We start from the raw sequence: 10,000 nt of genomic DNA on the forward strand, positions 1-10,000 counted from the left end.
ATCAAACTTAAAATTAACCTTAAAATTAAAACCAAAGTAAAATGAGCCATCAAAAGAAATCGAGACAGGGATAACCCACTCTAAGTTTCTACACGGCGAAACCTCAATGTTAGCCCTTAAAGCACGATCATCTCCACCAAAGAAGGTCAATACCTACATCAGGCTGTGGACGCTTACTCCTGGTTACTCGCACCGGGGACACTCGGATCCTCGGTTCCATCGTCCACCTCAGCCTCGGGGAAGAACTCGAGCTCTTCTTGGACCACGTACCGCTTCATCTGGTTACAGTGGTAACCCTTCTCTCGGTAAGGCGGCTGCGTCGACTGGCAGATGAAGGTGACAGGGCCTACCTGCTTCTTCACTCGCAGAGGGCCACTCCACCGGGAACCAAGAGCTCGGCCTGCAACTCCTGTCCGGCGGGCGTACTCCCTGACGAGGACAAGATCACCCTCTGCTGGCGTGAACTTCTGCCGCACTCTCCGGTTGTAGTCCTCGGCCCATATCGACTGTGCGCGACGGGCCGTTTCCACTGCAACCGCTCGAGCTTCCTTGAGCCTTTCGCGGAACCGTTGAGCTGATCCCTCATCGATCTCTTGCCGGTTCGTCAGCCCTACAGGGAAATAACCATCCTTCCCTATCATGAGGTACAACGGCGGCTGTCCGGTACTCCTGTGTACCGCCGTGTTCAGGGCGAGACGTACGTACGGAAGGAGCTCATCCCATTCGTCCGGGTGGTCTCCTACCAGGGTAGCTAGGGCATCCTTTATAACCCTGTTACTCCTTTCTACCATACCATTAGCCTGTGGGTGGAAAGCCGTGGTATATCCCAACTTTATCTTCAACATTTCACATACCTGGGAAAATAGACGGTTTTTAAATTCACCCCCAGAATCCGTTACTAAAATATTAGGAGGTCCAAAAAGAGTCACATATTTCTCCACAAATGCATTAGCCACTGTTTCTGCATCCTTGTTCTTCAAAGGTATCAACTGCAAATACCTGGTAAGATGTTCTACGATGACCAGAACGTAGCGGTAACCATTCAGAGATCCTTGCAAATCTAGAAGATCTGCCGACACCCTCTCCATAACCTGTGTCACCTCTGGGGCTGAACTTAATTTAGCCCTTCGCACCGCAACTCCTTTTCGCCGTTGACATTGGGGGCATGCTGCCACGAACTTCTTGACGCCCAGCAACATCTGAGGAAAGTAATACTGGTCTCTCAGACGCGTGTGAGTCCTATAGACTCCAGGGTGGGCTGCTGTGGGTTCGCTGTGCACCGATTTTATTGCCTCATCCCTCATGGTGCGAGGGATCACTAGCTGCTGGATCACACGGTCTGGAAGGTGACGTAAATGGTACAACAGGCCATCGCTTACCTCGAACTCTTCCAATGGAAAGGGGGTTCTTCGTCGGGGCAGTCTTCGTTCCTGAAGGTACTGGATAATCTCAGTCCATAGGGGGTCCTTCTGTTGCTCTTCGGCAATCTTCTGGGCGTCCATGACAAGAGATGTTGCCGCTACTGCTCTGCTTAGGAGGTCAGGTACATGATGGGAAGCACCTGGTTTGTACCGAAGTTCGTACTGGTAAAAGGAGAGTTCGTGGGACCATCTTGTCATCCTGATTGACTTAGTTACCTGTTTAAATACATATACTAATGGCCGGTGGTCAGTATAAATCACAAAGGATCTGCCATAAAGATATGCATCAAAATTCCTGACAGCTTCGACAACTGCCAGGGCCTCAATGTCAATCACTGGGTATCTCCTTTCTACCTCCCTAAGCTTCCGTGAAAAGTAGGCAACAGCATGAGGGACCCCTTCCCCATCTCGCTGCATAATACATGCGCCGATGGCTACCTGTGACGCATCGGAATGCACCTCAAAGGGACGGTTAAAGTCGGGTTTCCGGAGGACCGGTGCCGACATCAGTCGTCGCTGCAGCTCCGCAAAGGCCTGCTGATGCTCTTCTGTCCACCGAAATGATCGTCCCTTCCTGGTTAAAGAGGTGAGTGGGGCAGCTATCATGGCATAACTGGGGATGTGTTTTCGGAAGAATCCGGTACATCCCAAAAACTGTCTTACTCCCTTCACATTCTGTGGGGGCTTCATGGTCTTAATGGCCTCTACTTTAGCTGGGTCTGGCTGTATCCCTTCTCTGGTTATGAGGTATCCCAGGAATTTAAACTCATGAGTGGCAAAGGAGGACTTACCGACATTTAGGCAGAAACCAGCCTTACTGAGCAAGTCCAACGTTTCTTCCAGATGCTCGAGATGTTCCTCAAACGAGCGGGAGTAAACCACCACGTCATCCAGGTATGCTAGCACATGCCTCCCCAAGACTGGAGCCAATACCGTGTTGATGGCCCTCTGGAAGGTGGATGGGGCCGTGGCGAGTCCAAAAGGAAGCCTGGCAAACTGGAAAAGTCGGTGGCCATCTGAAAATGCCGTTTTATGCCTATCCTCCGGATCTACTTCCACTGTCCAGTAAGCAGAGCGGGCATCAAGGGCAGTAAACCACTCAGTGTTATGCAGTTCATCAATGGTCTGGTCTATACGGGGCATTGGATATGCATCCCCAACCGTTACTTTGTTCAGGTTCCTAAAGTCTATACAGAACCTTACCTGCCCATCCTTTTTCCTGACCAGAACCACGGGGGACAACCAAGGAGATTTTGAAGGCTCGATGATGCCACCAGTAAGCATCTTATCACATTCTTCCCTTATGGTGGTCCTTGCATGTTCCGGCAGACGCCACTGTCTGGTCCTCAGAGGGGTCTCACTGGAGGTTACTATCCTATGGGAAATACCTGGCACCTTCCCCAGTGGAGCTCCTTCCTTAAATAAATTGGGAAATTTGTTTAAAATGGAAAACAATTGATATCTTTGTTCAATTGTAAGATGGTTTACCTTCTCCTTCGGTATGTCGAAGCTAGCTTCCGTCTCACCCACAGTGTGCGTTTCGAAATTAACTTCAGGGAAGACGGTGTATTGGTCCTCCGTGTAGCCGAAATCTTGGGTCCCATAAAAGTCATCGAAATCGTCGATGAATTCCTCTGTAACACTGCTTAGAGAATCCCCATCATTATCCTCCCTGCTAGTGGGCACAAAGTTCTTAGGAGGCACTTCCCTTGAAGCAGAGTCTTGGTGAAAAGTCTGTTCTATCGGCTCAACTCTTGCGATAATCATACCCCCCTTAAGTGTCACTGGCTTTGGTCCATCATTCACTACCCACACGTTAACCATGTTCGTTTTTACAGTCACCACGGTCCTAGGCACTAATACACGGTCAGTAATTCCACAGATACATACCTCCGGATGCCTGGTTCCATTCTGTACTTGTCCATGCATAAAAACACCACTATGGGGAGGGCACTGCACTGTCTTCTGAACCACAACGCTGTTTTCTACCTCACCCATGTTGCACGTCCGTCCACCTGAACCAGGTTTCTCTCTTCCGGGGATGGTCTTATTAATCACCTGCACCTCCTTTGAGGCGGTATCGGAGTATGTGAGCGGCACCTTCACGCCATTAAACACCATATATTTTCTAAGGGGTGAGTTATAAGAAATTAAACGGAAGTTGAATCTTCGGAGTAAGTCTATGCCCAGTAAAATGTCACCTGGGAAAGATATTTCATCCACTATACATACTTTATGGAAGCAGAAGACATGAGGAGCGATTTCAATCCTTACCGTCGCTTCCGCTTCAGGCTGAAACTGTCGTCCCGAAGCACCTCGCAGGGTTTTCGATGAGGAAAAGGGTCGATGTATTTTAAACCTTTCCATGGCATCTCGGGAAAGTATAGTCACTTCTGATCCAGTATCCACAAATCCTTCAGCCGTTTGACCATTAACCTGTAATTGTACTATGGGTCTCCCATGTTTTACTTGACTACTCACGGGCATTACTGGTTCCTTGGGGTCCTGCGCCTGGGGTTGGAACCTCTTCGTCCCGGCGGGCCGCGAGAAAGGGACACCTGTTTGCAAAGTGTCCTTCCTTCTTACACAGGAAACACCTCGTCAGTTGGCGACTTCGACAGTCGGCTGTATCATGGGAATCGGATTTGTGGTAAGAACAATACCTTTCAACAGGAGCTACTTGCCTTGGACGAAAACTTCTCCTTGGGTACTCAGGTTCACCTGCTGTCTCTGGGGTACTCACATTACCTTCACTTTCACCTTTTACACCAACTCGAAGGTTCCAAATCCTCTGAGAAGCATCGACAATCTCCGACAACGAACCATCCTCCTTTAGGACTAAAGCTTCCCTCAACCAAAATGGCAAACCTCTTAAAAATACCCTCCTGATCAATTCGTCAGGATCCCCTATGGCTCCAGGATAATCATAAAAACCTTGGTATACATTACCCTCTAAACGAACATAAAAATCAAGAGGAGCTTGATCGGACTTCAACTTATATCCTTCAAGTATTCTAAAAAAGTCTGTGGCAGAACATGTCCCCCTGAATTTAACCCTTAACTTTACTTTAAACTCTTCCCAGCTTACAATTCTATCAAACAGGGGTCCATTTATTATCAAGTCTGCCGTCCCTCTGCAAGAAGCCTTCGCCGCGCGAATATAGGCAGAATCAGTGGGAGGTCTAGTTACGTTCTCTATGCTGCGGATCCAACTCTCTACCTCCTGATTCCTTTTAAGTGGTTGAGCAGCAGAGGTCTCGGCCTTAAAAATAATTACCGCTTCCTTCTGTACAACATATTCAACAAAATCACGGGAAGAAGCTTCACTAGTACTTGGTGTTGCCCTGTTCTGTTCTAATTTTAATTCCAATTCAGAGTTCCTTACCTGCAAATCATTAACCAGAGTTTTCAGACTATTAATTTGAGTCTGCAACTCGTCAAACAATGAAATGTCCATGTTTTCTCTGGGCAAAAGGGTCAACTCACCACTCGTGTTGGAATCGTCTCGTGAAGATTCTCCCGATGGACCTGCCTCTGACTCACCAACTAACCCTCTCCGCAGCTTTCGTTTACCCATTACTTTAAATTAATGAAATAGACCTTTACCTAAACGAAAAATACTGGACTTTTAATCCCTGAAACAAACTTTTAACCCACATGAAAGAATACCTGAAATTAATGCTTGCCTGAAACATTCAGATCCCACCGCTGATCACCAAAAATAAATAAGAGCTGTAGTGATTCCCCGAGACATTCCCTTGCCCCAAAGTAAAATCCCGATTGAATCCATGGTAACGTGATTTCCGTCCTGTGTAGGGGTAGGCTGCCACCAGCTGATAAGGGATCAGCACCCGTGTATATGCGAGACAGTAGAAGACGTGTAAAATGTATGTTATGTATGTGTATGAGTGTATGTCAGTTTGTATGTGGAAAAATAGAGTTCCTACACAGGACATTGCCGAGCAGGCGTGGCTAGAGTCAGGCAAACATTACAAGTTGTTATTATTACAGATTGTCTTGAAAGATAAAAGAAATTTCCGATCATCAAAGTTTTCATTATTTATTATTCAACACAAAAAGGTCTCTCCTCCTTCCATATTCAAAATGTCGGTCTTTTGGCTGGCCATGAATTTGTCTATGGCCGCAACCCTTTGTAAAAACAATAAAATTCAATAAAAGTTCCAAAAAGACAGAGTAAAAATCCAAGAAAAGACAACAAGTGCCAAAAGGGCACAAGTTGTGAGCAGCGCGTTGCCGAGCTAGTGGCTCATCTGCAAGAGGCTATCTGCTCCCGAATAACGCCTCGCAGGGGGTTTTATGCCCTTCTTTCCAGGGAGGGAGCATGTGGTAGGCCCTCCTTCCAGGGAGGGAGCGAGTAGTAGGCCCTCCAGGGCAACGCCATCTCTTGGCGCCGCTTCCCCCTCATGGCGACAAAGGGGACACTCGTGCATTGGTCCTGGAGGGATGGCTGGGGCGAAGCACATCACTACAGTACGACCCCCACATCATACTCATTAACAGCCACGGACTCGACAACGCAAACAGAATCAAAATACATACATACACAACATATCAAACGAACCACACAGGTGAACGAAGCGATGGTGTTGCTCTCGCCATCAAATCGAACCTAAAACATAAAATTCATGACAACTTCACATCAGAGCTCATTGCGGTGGAAATCGATACTCCACATGGTCCCATTATCATTGCCACTATCTACTTACCACCACGCAGACCATACATACCTGACCAGGACATATTCCAGCTCCTCAGACACAGGAAACCCACATATATACTCGGGGACTGGAACGCACAACACCATACATTCGGCTACAATTACACTAACGCCGTGGGGCGAGGGCTCGTCTCCCGCATCCTCGACGGCACACTACAACACATCGGTCCAGACTTTCCAACACGAATAAACAACCGGTCAGCAACTACACCAGACATCGTACTCACAAGCAGACATGCACACCTGAACATACACCTCCAGCAAGGAGAGATCACCACCAGCGATCATCTCCCCATCATAGCCACCATCTCGACCAACCCAATCATGATCCCATCTCATCCTAAAGAAAGACTAAAAAATGCAGACTGGGACTCCTTCAAAGAATCCCTTTCACAAACTCAAAATCATGAATTACAAGGGCGACCAACAACTGAAATAGATTCATACCTGGAATCATGGTATGATGACATCACCACAGCCAGACAAGCCCACATTCCAAAAACAACATACAGAACAATACCACAACATAAACAAAATGACACCCTCCGCTCACTCATAATACAATATCACAATGTCCATCTACTTGCACAAACACGAGGATGGGACCAAGAACTACGAAACCGATACAGACACATTCAAACACAACTACAAGACGCAAACAGAGAACTCCACACAAGCACATGGACATCACTTATAGACGAACTCTGCCAGAACCACACAGACCCAAAGATATTCTGGAAGTCATACAAAAAACTAATGGGTACAGACAGACAAAGATGCACACACTTATATGATGAACAAAACAACAAAATCGACTCTATACAAGACATGGAAACACTTCACAGACGATTCTGGCAGAGAAACTTCCAAATCACAGACACAGAAAACGAAAACTTTGACGAGGACACTGAGCACGAAGTAAACATGGCACTTCAACAATCACAACATCTGCTACAACCCACACAAACAATTGACCTAACCGCACTAAACAGTACAGATATTTTCACCACACCAATAACACCGAGGGAAGTTGCAGAGATAATCAAACAAACAAAAAACACAGCACCTGGGCCAAGCAAAATAAACAAAACAATCCTTCAAAACCTTCCTCCAAACATGATACAAAAACTCTGTCAAATCTTCAATGCTTCCTTGGCCACAGGACACTTTCCATCTCTTTTCAAACACGCCTGCCTCACGCTGATTCCCAAACCAAACAAATCAGTCCACTATGTCAACAACTACCGACCGATCTCCTTGCTCGAGGTCCCGGGGAAATTACTCGAACGCATCATAACACGAAGACTAAACATGCACCTAGAAACAAACAACATCCACAACCCCCGTCAATACGGATTCAGACCAAACAGAGGAACTGAGAGTGCTATCGCCCTCGCCTGCGAGGAGATAGCCCTCAGCCTCGCAAACAAAAAACAGACAAACATCATTCTCCGGGACGTCAGCAAGGCCTTCGACAAGGTGTGGCATAGTGGACTGAAACACAAACTCATTAACCTACAACTTCCACCAAACTTCACACGCCTTCTCTGCAACTTCCTCGACAACAGATCTGCTAACATTCGCCTCGAACACTACCACGGGCCCCCCATCCCCCTGAGGAGTGGGGTCCCCCAGGGTAGTGTCCTGGCACCAACACTCTACATACTATACACCGCAGATCTTCCACTCCCAACACCATACAGCAACTACATATCCTACGCAGACGACATAACACAAATCATAACACACCCAAGCAAATCTAAAAACATCATGAAAATATCCACAGAACGCGCCATCAATCACGTAAACACATACGAGAGGAAGTGGAAGATCCAAACAAACACACAAAAGTTCACAAACATACCCATCGCACGACTAAACCCGCCCAACATACAAATAAACAATGCAGACATACCGAACGCAAACAACGGTAAACTACTCGGCCTCTCCCTCACCAGATGGGGTGTATCCACACACGCAAAACAACGCATCAAACAAGCAAACATCACACTCGCCAAACTACACAGATTCACGCAATGCACAACACGAACGAAACTACAACTCTACAAAACAGTACTCCGGCCCATCCTCGAGTACACCCCAGTGCCACTCCACACAATATCCAAAACACAACAAATAAACATGCAAGCGGTCCAGAACAAAGCTTTGCGCTGGGCCGCAAACATAAGATACCCACACATAACACCCACCCGAGAGCTGCACGAAAGATTCAACATCGAGCCACTGAACACCCGAATAGACGCTCGTGCACGCAAGACATGGGAGAGGCTACAACAGACAGACGACCCACTATACACAAACATCATAGAAACTCACAACAACACAGACACTGAACACCGTTGGTGGCCACGAAGCCTCAAAGCTATAAATGAGCAACCACCTCGTCCACTGTATGTCCGGGAACGACGACACGATAATTAAGAACTGCTCATTCCCTCAGTGTCCCTGTGTTCAACGGGCATGCTCTCGTGTCAACATCCATGTCTGAGTGTTCATACTTCTCATGTACATCACCGTGTCACGTTCCATGCTCCCCACATGACTATATGTGTGTATATATGCAGGTGTTCATACTCCATGTGTTAACGTGTTATGATGTTCTTATCGTGTTCACACTTGCTGTGAACACCACCTTGTTCTAGTGTTCATGTTCTACGTTCGAAAAAAAAAAAAAATCGTATCAAAGTGTGTATACATGTGCGTTCTCGCGTTCTCGTGTTCTTCTTGTTCATGTCTCATGTTCATTCTCGTCCTTAAAAAAAAAAAAAAAAAAAAAAAAAAGATGGACTCACCCAACTCGTTGTTCCCGAACGAGAGGTAGAGTCTCTTATGCCGTAGGGGTCACCCCGACCTGCCATGCATCATAGCATGCATGACAGGTTGGGAGGAAACCAGGTATAAAAAAAAAAAAAAAAAAAAAAAAAAAAAAAAAAAAAAAAATCGTATCAATATATGTGTATATATGCGTTCTCGCGTTCTCGTGTTCTTGTTCATGCGTTCTCGTGTTCTTGTTCATGCGTTCTCGTGTTCTCGTTCATTCTCGTCCTTGAAAAAAAAAAAAAAAAAAAAAAAAAAAAAAAAAAAAATCGTATCAACATGTATGTATATATGTGCGTTCTCATGTTCTTGTTCATGTCTGATGTTCATTCTCGTCCCTGAAAAAAAAAAAAAAAAAAGTTCGCATGCCTCATATGTCATGCACCATGCTCCCTCTCTCTCTCATGCTCTCTCTAATGCTCTCGAAAAAAAAAAAAAAAAAAAATATACATAAGTACGTACACATGTGTATAATGCACATGAGTGCATGAATGTGTATGTATACAGCAGTCCAGGTCCTAGTCTGACCGTGAGTGCATCGCTTCCGTGACCATACCCATAATCGTCCGCAAATCACGCCCACGATTATGTCTATGTCCACGGCCACGCGCGTACACACGCCCAGATAACACCTAGAGACAGCACCCGCCGATTTTAATTAAACTATGTACAAATACATAACCACAACAACCTTTATATTAATATAAAGGCAAATGTCCTACATTTCAATGTAGTTATTTATAAAACAAGCAAGAAAGCACAGCATGCAAACAGAGCAAGCAAAGGCAGACGCCTCCTCCAAATAAACACTAAGGCCACGAAGGGGCTTCTGACCTCCACCCAAACCACCGATGCGCTGCTTGGAAGCCACAAAAACAACCGAAACAAGCACGGGGTATCGCCCCCCGACTTTCGATCTCCAACTTATTTTCCACTTCCAAACTATCCTTCTTCTCAGCCATCCTACGCCTCTCCCCCCCTTTAGCTAGCAGCAGTCGGCAAT

At 46.3% G+C, this 10,000-nt stretch overlaps 1 protein-coding gene across 4 annotated transcripts in view; it reads left to right on the forward strand.

The window, feature by feature from the left end:
- Nucleotides 1–10,000, forward strand: part of LOC122245093 (uncharacterized) — a 46,978-nt gene that overhangs the window by 10,066 nt on the left and 26,912 nt on the right. The window lies entirely within an intron of this gene.

Source organism: Penaeus japonicus, unplaced genomic scaffold (genome assembly GCF_977035675.1).
Source record: "Penaeus japonicus unplaced genomic scaffold, GWHDUDI00000001_assembly GWHDUDI00000010, whole genome shotgun sequence".
Lineage (NCBI taxonomy): Eukaryota > Metazoa > Arthropoda > Malacostraca > Decapoda > Penaeidae > Penaeus > Penaeus japonicus.